The 13,019-nt window shown below is 36.9% G+C and overlaps 4 long non-coding RNA genes across 6 annotated transcripts in view; all 4 read left to right on the forward strand.

Moving 5' to 3' along the window:
* The window catches only part of LOC143887558 (uncharacterized), a 115,677-nt gene that overhangs the window by 27,352 nt on the left and 75,306 nt on the right, over positions 1-13,019 (forward strand). The gene's annotated exons all lie outside the window — the stretch shown is intronic.
* Positions 2,816-4,191, forward strand: LOC143887570 (uncharacterized). Its single transcript, XR_013254277.1, has 2 exons — positions 2,816-2,886; positions 3,346-4,191. It is a non-coding gene; the product is annotated as an uncharacterized LOC143887570 (long non-coding RNA).
* On the forward strand, positions 5,291-10,535 carry LOC143887557 (uncharacterized). 2 transcript variants are annotated; one of them, XR_013254243.1, is made up of 5 exons: positions 5,291-6,818; positions 6,925-6,994; positions 7,082-7,175; positions 7,858-10,377; positions 10,473-10,535. It is a non-coding gene; the product is annotated as an uncharacterized LOC143887557 (long non-coding RNA). The 2 variants fall into 2 exon arrangements; XR_013254242.1 differs by lacking the exon at positions 10,473-10,535 and having other exon boundaries at positions 5,291-6,828; positions 7,858-8,078.
* On the forward strand, positions 11,073-13,018 carry LOC143887568 (uncharacterized). 2 transcript variants are annotated; one of them, XR_013254274.1, is made up of 4 exons: positions 11,073-12,074; positions 12,550-12,644; positions 12,786-12,867; positions 12,957-13,018. It is a non-coding gene; the product is annotated as an uncharacterized LOC143887568 (long non-coding RNA). The 2 variants fall into 2 exon arrangements; XR_013254275.1 differs by having other exon boundaries at positions 12,786-12,862.

Here is a 13,019-nt window from a genome sequence, read left to right on the forward strand (position 1 = left end):
TTTTACTAGCTCCAGGCTTGAGGCCGTACCTGCGTAGGGTTAGATGCGATTCATTTGTTTGTCCCACCATAAGTGGCAGTGCCCAAAAATCTTTTTAAATTGATGATCAGCCCTTTGATATATTACAATTTAATATAAACAACTTGGAAAGATGAAAACAATGACAAAATAAAAACCTCCAAAAAATTAAAAAACAAAATTACAACTTAAAAGCCTCCACAAATCAAAGGGTTAGAATCATCATATGGAATAGATTTTTGGGCACAAACTATCTATAGGACGGTATGTAAGTAACCTTTATTTTTTATCTACTACTTTATTGTTTTATAAGTGGTTTATATAATATGGATGTGTATTTTAATATTTAGCCGCGCCCCAAAAATAAAAATTAAAAGTGTGGGGTCCCCATATTTAGATGTCATTCATTTGTTGGTCATCACCATAGGTTGGCCGCGCCCCAAAAATATTCTCCAAAAATTGATACAAACCCCCAAACACATAATAAAATTCAGTGTAACATTGACGACTTAGAAAGTAAGAAAAAAAATGACAGCGTTAAAATCCTCCACATAAAAACCCTTAACGAATAAAGGGTTTAAATCATCCTATGGTGAAAATTTTAGGGGCACGACCTATCTACATCAATGCAAGTAATTTTTATTTTTTATATAAAACATTAACGTTTTATAAGTGAGTTTGTATTTCTATGAAAATACATGGAGCCTCACAGACAAGGTGGGTGAGGTAAACATATTAGTAATTCATTTTATTTCAAATTTTCTGACATCTAGGTGAGATCCTGATTTGTGGTAGCTCTAGATCAGGTCTTGGCAATGGAGAAAAAGTGTTAGAACAAGCCTGAATGAAGACCCTTTTGGAGAGAACTTATGATTGTGTAGGCTTGTGTATGTATGTAGTATGTAGCTATTTCTGGGGCTTATGTGTATGTTCTTGTTTGTGGGATCATGTATGTATGTTCTATTTGTCACAACTTATGTAACAATGTGAGAGATGTCTAACCATCTTGTTCTTGGTGTGAGGTCTGTGAGGATTTTAAACCATCTTGTTCTTAGTGGTTTGTAAAAATTCTCAAGTCCAGACCGTTGTACGGTTTCGATTACTTCCTCTGGTAGCAAAGCTCAAAGCCGAATTGGAAGGAGTCGCAGCAGCGGTTAGATCATGCTGGGTGTGTAGAGGACATTTGATTCTGAGTCTCGAAATTTATTTGGCACATTGTTAAGTACCCTTTTTGCCTCATTAATTCTCTTCTCTTTTTTTTGTCTATCTTCAGGAATTTTCGCTCACAAGTTCTTGAATATATGTTCAAGTGGCTGAGAGAAACTGAAAGTGGCTATTTAAGGTTAGTTTTAAAACTCTCTTTCGCATCTACTGCAGTAACTTTTTAGATGATAGACTAATATTTGAAGGTGCTGATTTTGTGCAGGGTAGTTGCTGTTATTTGTCACGCGATAGCTCACAAGGCCATCTGAGGTATATATCCCCCCCTGTTATTACTTTCAATGGGGTCCTGGAATTCCTTTCAATGGGTCCCGGGCTGCTATGTCTAGGCCCGAGCCCACGGTCAAACCATATAGGTTCATCGACCCTAGAGGCCCGGGGCCTAGCCAATCCCTAGTAACCCATACAAGCAAGGTACTAACCACGGATCCTAAGGGGTTAGTAGGGGTGCAGCTTGGGTTGGCTTGAGTTGAGCTTTTGCTGAAAAATGAATTGGAATCAATCCGACCCTGACCCGATTTAAAAGTAATCCCGAATTCCAAAAAATTGACCCAAGTTGCACCAAATATTAGGCCTAGATCTTTTAGTTTGATGTTGAACCTCACAATTTTCATTGGGTACCGCATGGGGTGTAAACCAATGGTGGTGTTCTCCACAGGATCGGCTAGGCCCTACTCGCCCTTGGTTTGACGCCCTAGCCATGCAGGGTTATACAAGCATGGTTGGTGGGGGGCCTAGCCGGATTATGTGAACATATTGTGATTCCAAAACCAATTATTGGACTCAAAATTAAACGTAAATTTGAGTCCAATAAGGGCTCTCGAGTGGCATAGTAAAAGAAAAGAAGTAAAGTCTGGTCCCTCGCCATGGGTAGGCCTGGTCCCAAAAATCCATCTCCATATGATGATTCAAACCCTCAAATATATTTCATGTCACATAGACGACTTAAAAAGTTCAAAATAACAACATAAAAATCTACAAAAATAAAAACGTGACAATATAAAAAATCCACAAATCATCTTAAAGAGAAGATTTTTGGGACATGACCTATCGATAACGGGGAATGCAAGTGATCTTTTTTTTTTTTGTCTATTATTTGATAAGTGGAGATTTTATATGATACATCAGTATACTTACAAAAGTAAAGTGGGGCCCTCATATTTAGATGCGATTCATTTGTTAGAAATTACCAGTTAGTGCCAATTTTAGCTCATTTTTACATTAAACAAAATTTACACCCATTTTTTAGTTGAAAAATGAGCGTAAAATTTGTTTTTTGCCCATAGAAAACCTTCCAATGTCGAGGGATGAAGCACCCTTCAAAAAAATCAATGTAGAGAGATTCATATGAAAATTTTAGAAAATTTTACTTGCGTTTCGAGCATCCATATTGAAGTAGAGGAGATGACAAACCTTAGAAAAATAAATGGCAAGCCATTTATTGAAAAGGGATGGGCTACTGATGTTGATTTCTAGCCGTTAGATTCTAAATATCAGATGGTACCGTTTGGCCTCTCCTTGTTTTGAATTTGAAAGGCTGGAAGAAGAGGAAAGAAAGTTGAAAAGAGAGAGAGAGAGAGAGAGAGAGAGAGAGAGAGAGAGAGAGAGCGGTCTTGAGCCTTGATTTCATGGCGTCAAGGACAAGAGGTACTTTCTCTCACATTTCCTCTGTTTTGACAACAAGTTCGTTTTAAATGTTTCTAAACCCATTAACAGTTTAGTTTCTACCAAAACCCACTTCACCAGAGCTTGTGGGCTTTCAAGAAACCCTTTTATTCTAGGATATTATAAAATGAGAGCTGAGATTATTAAGGCTCTGTGAAAACCCTAGCTCTCAACTCTCTAAATTGAAATCCATTTTATATATGCATTCCTCTCTTTGCATCTAATTTCTGTCTTGAATTTTATTCATCTATCAAATAGTATCAGTTCCTTTTGTCCATAATCTCCCTTTTCAATCTCTTCATCTGCGTTCTGTTTTCAGATACTTTTGCACTTAACTTGCAAATGCCTATCTAAAATTGTTGTGGCTAAGAAGATTAATTTTAAGACTACAATTTTCAGATGTTTATGGCTAAAATTGTTTCATTGTTTGTCTATTTTCAGGAATTCTCTCACTCACGACAACTGAAAGTGGGGGCTGGTAAGGTCAGTTTAAGAACTCTCTTATCTTTTTCTAGTGATTTGCAGATAAGAGACTAATATTTGAAGGTTTTTTCTCTAATGTACGGGTAGTTGCAGTTATTTGTCAGTTGAAAGCTCACAATTGGTCATCTATCCGCTGTGATTACGTGCAATGGGTCCGGGGCCCTGGGTAGTAGTATGTCTTGGCACCATATAAGGTGGGGGGTAACCATACATGCAGAGTAAGTAGGGTTTATTCAACCCATGGGGGTGGGTGTAACCACCATTGATGGTGTTTTCCACTGGATTGGCTACGCTCTACTAGCCCCGGGCTTGAGCGCCCCTACCTCACTTTTAGATGTGATTCATTTGTTTGTCTCACCATAATAAGTAGGCAGTGCCCAAAAATCTTTTTAAATTGCTGATCCAAGCCCTTAGATATATTTGAATGTAATATAGACAACTTGGAAAGATAAACACCTCCAAAAAATAAAAATAAAAATTACTACTTATAAAAGCCTCCACAAATCAAAGGGTTAGAGATTTTTGGGCACAACCTGATTAGGGTATGCAAAGTAATCTTTATTTTTTAATATAAATAAATGGATGTGTATTAATATAAATATATCCCTACAAGAAAAAGAAAATTAAAAGTGGGGTCCTCATATTTAGATGTCATTCATTTGTTGGTCCCCAGCATTGGTGGTTGGACGTGCCCCAAAAATATTCTCCAAAAGTTGATACAAACCCTCAAACACTTAACAAATTCAGTGTAACATTGACGACCTAGAAAGTTAAAAAGAAAATGACAACATTAAAATCCTCCACGTAAAACCCTTAACAAATAAAGGGCTTAAATCATCCTATGGTGAAAATTTTAGGGGCACCACCTATCTACAACAAGAGTATGCAAGTAATTTTTATTTTTTATTTTTTATATATAAAACATTAACGTGATGATATTATATGATACATGAGTGTGTATTTGGATGAAAATACATGCAGTCTCATAGACAAGGTGGGTGAGAGCAAATCAAAATATATGGAGACTTTGGCAGCTGAGAAGTTTTACTTATTAGGTGGGATCCGATTTGTGGTAACTCTAGATCAGGTCTTGGCAATTGAGAAAAAGTGTTAGAACAAGCCTGAATGAAGACCCTTTTGGAGAACTTAAGCTTGTGTATGTATGTTCTATGAGAGTCACAACTTATGTAACAATGTAAAGGGTCTGTGTGAGTGGTCTAAACCATCTTGTTCTTGGTGTGAGGTCTCTGTGTGTGAGGGTTTTAAACCATCTTGTTCTTAGTGGTTTGTAACAATTCTCAAGTCCAGACTGTTGTACGGTTTCGATTAAGCTTCCTCTGGTAGCAAAGCTCAAAGCCGAATTGGAAGGAGTCGCAGCAGCGGCTAGATCATGCTCGGCGTGTAGAGGACATTTGATTCTTAGTCTCGAAATTTATTTGGCACATTGTCAAGTACCCTTTTTACCTCCCTTATTTCTCTTTATTTTTTGTCTATCCTCAGGAATTTTCGCTCACAAGTTCTTGAATAGATAGTAAAACTGAAAGTGGCGATTTTGTATAACTCTCTTTCTCATCTATTCTAGTGATTTTGTAGATATAGACTAATATTTGAAGGTGCTGTTTGTGCAGGGTAGTTGCTGTTATTTGTCACTCGAAAGCTCACAAGGCCATCTGAGGTATATCCCCAGTATAGTTTTATTGTCCCTAGAGGCCCGGGGCCTAGCCATATTCCCTCATACAAGCATGGAAACCACGGATCCTAAGGGTTTATTCAAGATAATATTAGTAGGGGTGCAACTTGGGTCGATTGAAAAATGAATTGGAATCAACCCAAACCCGACCCAATTTAAAGGTCGGGTCGAATTCCAAAAAACCGACCCAAGTTGCACCCCTAATAAGCCTAGATCTTTTTTTCGTGTTGAACCTCACAATTTTCATTGGAAACACGTCGGGTGTAAGTTGTAACCACCATTGTTGGTGTTCTCCACAGGATCGGCTAGGCCCTACTAGCCCTAGGTTTGACGCCCTAGCCATGCATGGTTTAATGAATGTGTAGACAAGCCCCACAGAGATCTGTTCATTTGAGATTATGTGAACATATTGTGAGTCCAAAACCAATTATTGGAAAATTAACGTAAATTTGAGTCCAAAACTGGTTCTTGGGCTCCCTATCGAGTGGCATAAAAGAAAAGAAGTAAGGTATGGTCCCTCACCATGGGTAGGCCTGGTCCCAAAAATCCATCTCCGTATGATGATTCAAACCCTCAAATATAAATCATGTCACATAGACAACTTAAAATGTTCAAAATAACGACAGCATAACATCCACACAAAAAATGGCAACATAAAATCATCCTCACATCATCTTAGAGAGAAGATTTTTGGGACATGACCTATCGATATGGGGGAATGCAAGTAATCTTTATTTTCTGTCTATTATTCTATTGTATAAGTGGCGATTTTGTATGATACAGTGGTCATATTAGATGTGACTCATTTGTTTTGTCCCCACCGTAGGTAGGCAGTGCCCAAAAATCTTTTTAAATTGATGATCCAAGCCCTTGATAAATTTAAATACGGCTTAGAAAGTTAAAAAAATGACAATAAAAACCTCAAAAAAAATTAAAAAAATACAACTTAAAAGCTTCCACAAATCAAAGGGTTTAGATTCCTTTGGAAAAGATTTTCGGGCACGACCTATGTTATTGAAGTAATATTTATTTTCTATCTACTATAAATAAGTGAAGATTTTATATGATACTTGGATGTGTAAGATATTCTATGATGCGTTGAGAGCAAAATACATGGGTGAAGCAAATCAAAATACTTAGAAAGATTGCTTGCATACCCAAAAATATGATACTTCGACATAAATACATGGACTTGGCAGCTGAGGTAAAAGTGTACAGTAATTCATTTTATATCAAATTTTCTGACATCCAGATTTGTGGTAATTAGTGACAGACTTGGGAATGGAGAAAAAGCACCCCACACTAGGTTCTTTTGTGTCCCAACTTATGATGTATGTTTTTGTGGGTTTGTGTGTGTATGTTCCTATTTGTGGGGCTAATGTATGGAGTTTGTTGGGGGCTGTATGTTCTCTGAGTCACAACTTATGTAGCACTACGAAGTGAAGGTCTGTGTCTAAAGTCTAAACCATTCTTTTCTTAGAGTGAGTGGTTTATGTTGTATGTGAGTCACAGCTTATGTAACACTGTGTAAGGTCTATGTGAGAATGGTTTAAACCATCTTGTTCTTGGTGTGGGGGTCTAAGTTCCAGCTGAAGATTTCTTCACTCCTCTGCGACTGAGAGTAAACTGAAAGTGGTTTGCAAAAAGTCCAGACTATTGTACGGTTTCCATTGCTTTCTCCGGCAGCAAAGCTCACAGCCGAATTGGAAGGAATCGCAGCAGCAACGAGAGGTGATGCTCGGTCTGTTGAGGTCATTTGATTCTTAATCATGAAATTTATTTGGCTCATTGTCAAGTGCCCTTTTTTTACCTCCTTATTAATTCTCCTTCTTTTCATTTATTTTCAGGAATTCTCGCTCACAACTTCTTGAATATGTTCAAGCAGCTGAGAGTAAAACTGAAAAAGTGGCGAGTAAGGTTAGTTTAAGAACTCTCTTCCTCAACTTTTTTCTATTCATTTGCAGGCTTTATACTAAATTTAAAGGTTTTTTCTCTAATGTGCAGGTAAAGGTTAGTTTGGGATATTTGTCAGTTGAAAGCTCACAAGGGGCCTGGGCAGTATGTCTTGGCCCTAACCCAAGAAAGGAATTATATAAAGGTAGGGGGGTAAACTATACAACCAGAGTAACCTATCCTATATAAAGGTAGGGGGGTAAACTATACAACCAGAGTAACCAATCCTAGGATTTAATCAACCAATGAAAGGCCGCCAATCTCCATGGGGTGTAACCCCACCTTTGATGGTGTTTTCCATTGGATTGGCTAGGCCCTACTAGCCCCGGGCTTGAGGCCGTACCTGCGTAGGGCCCTCACTTTTAGATGTGGTTCATTTGTTTGTCCCACCATAAATGGAAAATCTTTTTAAATTAATGATCCAAGCCCTTTAAATTAGTATAGACAACTCAGAAAGATGAAAGCAGTGACAAAATAAAAACCTCCAAAAAATTACAACTTAAAAGCCTCCACAACTCAAAGGGTTAGAATAATCATGTGGAACAGCTTTTTGGGCATGCAAGTAATCTTTATTTTTTATCTACTACTTTACCCATATAAGTGGTTCATATATCCCTATATGGATGTGTATTTTAATATAAATATATCCCTACAAGAAAAAGAAAATTAAAAGTGGGGCCTCATAGAAGTGGTTTATATAATATGGATGTGTTTTTAATATACCCCTACAAAACAAAAATTAAAAGTGGGGCGAATTTTTTTTGGCACATTGTCAAGTACCCTTTTTTACCTCCTTATTAAATCTCATTTTTTTGGTCTATCTTCAGGAATTTTCTCTCACAAGTATGTTCAAGCGGCTGAGATTAAAACTGAAAGTGGCTCTTAAGTTTAGATTACAACTGAAAGTGGCTCTCACAAGTTATTTTCTCATCTATTGTAGTGACTTTGTAGATGATAGCTAATATTTGAAGGTGCTGTTATTTGTGCAGGGTAGTTGATGTTATTTGACACTCGAAAGCTCACAAGGCCATCAGGGTAGTTGATGTTATTTGTTACTTTCAATGGGTCCCAGGCCGCTATGTCTACTCCCTAGCCAATCCCTAGAAACCCATACAAGCAGGGTAACCACGGATCGAAAGGAAACATTCAAGATAATATTACTATATTAGGCCTAGATCTTTTAGTTTCGCGTTGAACCTCACAATTTTCATTGGTACCGCGTGGGGTGTAACCACCATTGGTGGTGAACCGCAGGATCGGCTAGGCCCTACTAGCCCTAGGTTGGGTAACTATACAAGCATGGTTTATCCCCGTATTGTACACAAAGCCCTACAGAGTGATCTGTTCATTTGAGATTATTGTGAGTCCAAAACCAATTAATGGCCTCAACATTAAACGTAAATTTGAGTCCAATAATTGGTTCTTGGGATCCCTATCGAGTGGCATAATAAAAGAAGATAAGTAAAGTCTGGTCCCTCACCATGGATATGCCTGGTCCCAAAAATCCATCTCCGTATTATGATGATTCAAATCCTCAAATATACTTCATGTCATATAGACAACTTAAAATGTTCAAAATAACAACATAAAAACCTCCACAAATCATCTTATAGAGAAGATTTTTGGGACATGACCTATCGATACCGAGGGTGTCCTCACCATTGGTAGGCCTCGTCCCAAAATTTCATCTCCATATGATGATTCAAACCCTCGAATATATTTCATTGTCACATAGACGACTTAAAAAGTTCAAAATAACAACATAAAAAGTACAAAAATTAAAAAAAAATGACAACATTAAAACATCCACAAATCATCTTAAAGAGAAGGTTTTTGGGACATGACCTATCGATAACGGAGCCCCTAGATAAATTTAAATGTAACAAAGACGGCTTAGAAAGTTTCAAATATATTTAGATGTTATTTCATTTGTGGGGTCCCCATATTTTAGATGTGTATTTAGAGCCAACCCCCCCTTTAGTGTTAGTTGTTACTACTCTCTATTTCCACCACAAGGGGGTGGCCCAGGAAACTGTAAAAACCTTTGACACTGGCTTAGGTTTTTATGAAACTGTAAAAACCTTTGACAGCTGTTTAATTTATCAAAACATGGTAGTGCCAACATCAGTAGCCTTCACCTTTTCAAGAAATTAATTCAAAATCACCCCAACCGGCTACAAGTCTAAAAAGAACTTTCTAGCCGTTAGATCATCTCAAAATTAAACCATCCAAATTCAAACAAAGTTGACCGTTTGCTCAAGAAAAAATTCATAAAAATTCAAAATACCCTACAATTTCCAAAGGTGTTTTCTAGCCGTTAGCTTCTAAATATCGGATGGTCAAAATTCAAAGGAAATTGACCGTTGGCCTCTCCTTGTTTTGAATTTAAAAGGCTGGAAGAAGTTGAAATCGGTCTTGAGCCTTGATTTCATGGTGTCAAGGACAAGAGGTACTTTCTCTCACATTTCCTTTATTTTGACAACAAGTTCTAACATTTTGTTTTACATGTTTCTAAACCCAATTAACACTTTAGTTTATGATGTTTCTCTGGTTCTTCTGAAATCTTTTAAGCCTGCTAGCCCTTCGAATTCTCTTTGGTTTTCTCTATTGATGGGTTTTCTTTCTGTAACCCTTTTTAGTTTTTTTTCTTCTTCTAGAATGTGTATGTGTTCGACCAGAGCTTCTAGGAGCTTTCAAGAAACCCTTTTATTCTAGGATATTATAAAATGAGAGCTGAGATGAAGACCCTAGCTCTCAACTCTCTAAATTGAAATCCATTTTATATATGCATTCCCTCTCTTTGCATCTAATTTCTTTCTTGAATTTTTATTCAGCTTCCGAATAATATCGGTTCCTTTTGTCCATAGTCTCCCTTTTCACTCTCTTAGTCTGAGTTATGTTTTCAGACATTTTTGCACTTAACTTGCAAATGCCTATCTAAAATTGTGGCTAAGAAGTTTAATTTTAAGACATCCTGGACTACAATTTTCAGATGTTTATGGTTTGGAACAAAAATATCATGCTACTAATATGCCCATCTTCTTCTTGTATTGGGCATCCAATGTGCATAAATCAGTTGTAGGAAAGGGTGTACATTGTGTACCCAAACAATGTACACATTGTTTCTTTGTTTGCAGGCAAATTTTCACACTGGAATTTTGCAGTGCAGGCAAATTCTCTCTCTCTCTCTCTCTCTCTCTCTCTCTCTCTCTCTCTCTCTCTATTGATAAATGATGTAAAAATCCTTAATGCAGAATTCGAACTGGATTCATAACTACGTGACATGGACTTACAGACAAAGGCCAATACACGTGGGTGAGAAGCAAATCAAATACAAGGCAGCTGAGGTAAACGTATAGTAATTCATTTTATATCAAATTTTCTGACACCCAGAGAGAAATTTTATTCATTTTATATCAAATTCATTCTATATCATTGACAGACTCTGCAGCAGAGAAAAAGTTGAAGAACAAGCTTGAATGGAGAAACCCCTAAAGCACTACAGTAGGTTCTTTTGAGTTACAACATATGTATGTTTGTGTGGGCCTGTGTATGTATCAATGCATGCATGTTCTATGAGTCACAACTTATGTAACAGTGTGATGGTCTGTGTGAGTGGTTTCTGTATGTATGAGGCACAACTTATGTAACACAGTTTATAAGGTCAAACCATCTTGTTCTTAGTGGGGGGGGGGGGGGGGGAGGGAACTGAAATTTATTTGGCGTAAAACTCACAGCCGAATTGTAAGGAATGTCGCAGCAGCGGCAAAATCATGCTTGGGCATGTTGAGGACATTTGATTCTTAGTCTTGAAATTTATTTGGCGCATTGTCAAGTACCCCTTTACCTCCTTATTAATTCTCCTTTTTCATCTATCTTCAGGAATTCTCTCTCACAACTTCTTGAAAGCAGCTGAGAGTAAAAACTAAGGTTAGTTTACGAACTAGATCATCTTTTTTAGTGATTTTGCAGATGATAGACTAATATCTGAAGGTTTTTTCTCTGATATGTAGGGCAGTGCGGTTATTTGTCACTAAAAGCTCACAAGCTCGAACTTTATTGCTCATCTTTTTTAGTGATTTTGCAGATGATAGACTAATATCTGAAGGTTTTTTCTCTGATGTGTAGGGTAGTTGCGGTTATTTGTCACTTAAAAGCTCACAAGCTCTGAGGTATGTGGAATGTATACCTCAACATGAATACATGCCCAACAAAAAATGCCATTCAATTGTTGTTCCTCACCATAGGTAGGTTGTGTCCCAAAAATCATCTCCCTGTGATGATTCAAACCCTCAAATTTCATGTCACACAGACGACCTAAAAGGTTCAAAATAACAACAACATAAAAATCTCCACCCAAAAAAATGACAACATAAAAATATCCACAAATCAAAGGGAAAATCATCTTAAAGAGAAGATTTTTGGGACATGACCTATCGATAACGGGGAATGCAAGTAATCTTTATTTTTTTTCTATTATTTTATAAGTGGCGATTTTATATGATACATTTGTTTGTCCGTAGGCAGTGCGAAAAAATCTTTTTAAATTGATGATCCAAGCCCTTAGTTAAATTTAAATGTAACAAAGACGGCTTAGAAAGCTCAAAAAATGACAATAAAAACCTCAAAAAAATTAAAAAAATACAACTTAAAAAGCCTCCACAAAAATCTTTTAAATTTATGATCCAATAGATAAATTTAAATGTAACAAAGATGACTTAGAAAGTTTTAAAACATGACAATAAAAACCTCAAATTTTTTTTTTTAAAAATACAACTTAAAAGCCTCTACAAATCAAAGGGTCATCCTTTGGAAAAGATTTTTGGGCACGACTATATGGTGTCAGCAAGTAATCTTTATTTTTTATCTACTATATTGTTCTATAAGTGAAGATTTGTTGGATAATGATATTGTTTTCATGCGAGAGTGTGGCTATCGACGTAAATACATGGACTAAAAGACAAAGGTGCGGGTACATGGGGGTGAGAGCAAATCAATTACAAGGAGACTCAAAGATCAGTGAGAGTTATGTTGGGCATCTGAGGTAAATCAAATACATGGACTCAAAGATTTGTTGGGCGGCTGAGTTATATAGTAATTCATTGTATATCAAATCTTCCGACATCCATAAAAGTTTTACTTATTAGGTGGGGTCCTGTTTTGTGGTAATTCTAGATCAGTGAGAGTTATGGCAATGGAGAAAAAGTTATAGAACAAGCTTGAATGGAGGCCCCTAAAGCACCACACTAGGTTCTTTTGAGTCACAACTTATGTATGTTTGTGTGGGCTTATATGCATGTATGTATCTTCTATGAGTCACAGCTTATGTAACACTGTGAAGGTATGTGAGAGTGGTTTATGACTTATATGTATGTATGAGTTCCAACTTATGTATGTTCTTCGTTTGTGGGGCTTATGTATGTCTTCTATGAGTCACAACTTATGTAACACTGTGGAAGGTATGTGTGAGTGGTTTATGTATGTATGAGTCCCAACTTATGTAACACTCGTGTTCTTAGTAGGAGTAAATTGAAAGTGGTTTGCAAAAAGTACCCAAGTCTAGCAGCAAAGCTCACAGCCGAATTGGAAGGCAGCAGTGGCAAAATCATGCTCGGTATGTTGATGATATTTGATTCTTAGTCTTTAAATTTATTTGGCATGCATTGTCAATTTTCGTCTATTTTCAGGAATTCTCACTTCCTTATTAGTTCTCCTTCACCTCCTTATTAATTCTCCTTTTTTCGTCTATTTTCAGGAATTCTCAAGCAGCTGAGAGACTAATATTTGAAGGTTTTTTTAGGAATTCTCACTCACGACAACTGAAAGTGGCTGGTAAGGTCAGTTTAAGAACTCTCTTTCTTATCTTTTTCTAGTGATTTGCAGATAAGAGACTAATATTTGAAGGTTTTTTCTCTAATATTTCCAGCTATTTGTCAGTTGAAAAGCTCGCAATTGGTCATTTAAGGTATATCCGCTGTGATTACGCACA

The sequence above is a fragment of the Tasmannia lanceolata genome, unplaced genomic scaffold (assembly GCF_043159265.1).
Source record: "Tasmannia lanceolata isolate RefF3 unplaced genomic scaffold, GAP_Taslan_0.1 ptg000012l, whole genome shotgun sequence".
NCBI classification, from domain to species: domain Eukaryota; kingdom Viridiplantae; phylum Streptophyta; class Magnoliopsida; order Canellales; family Winteraceae; genus Tasmannia; species Tasmannia lanceolata.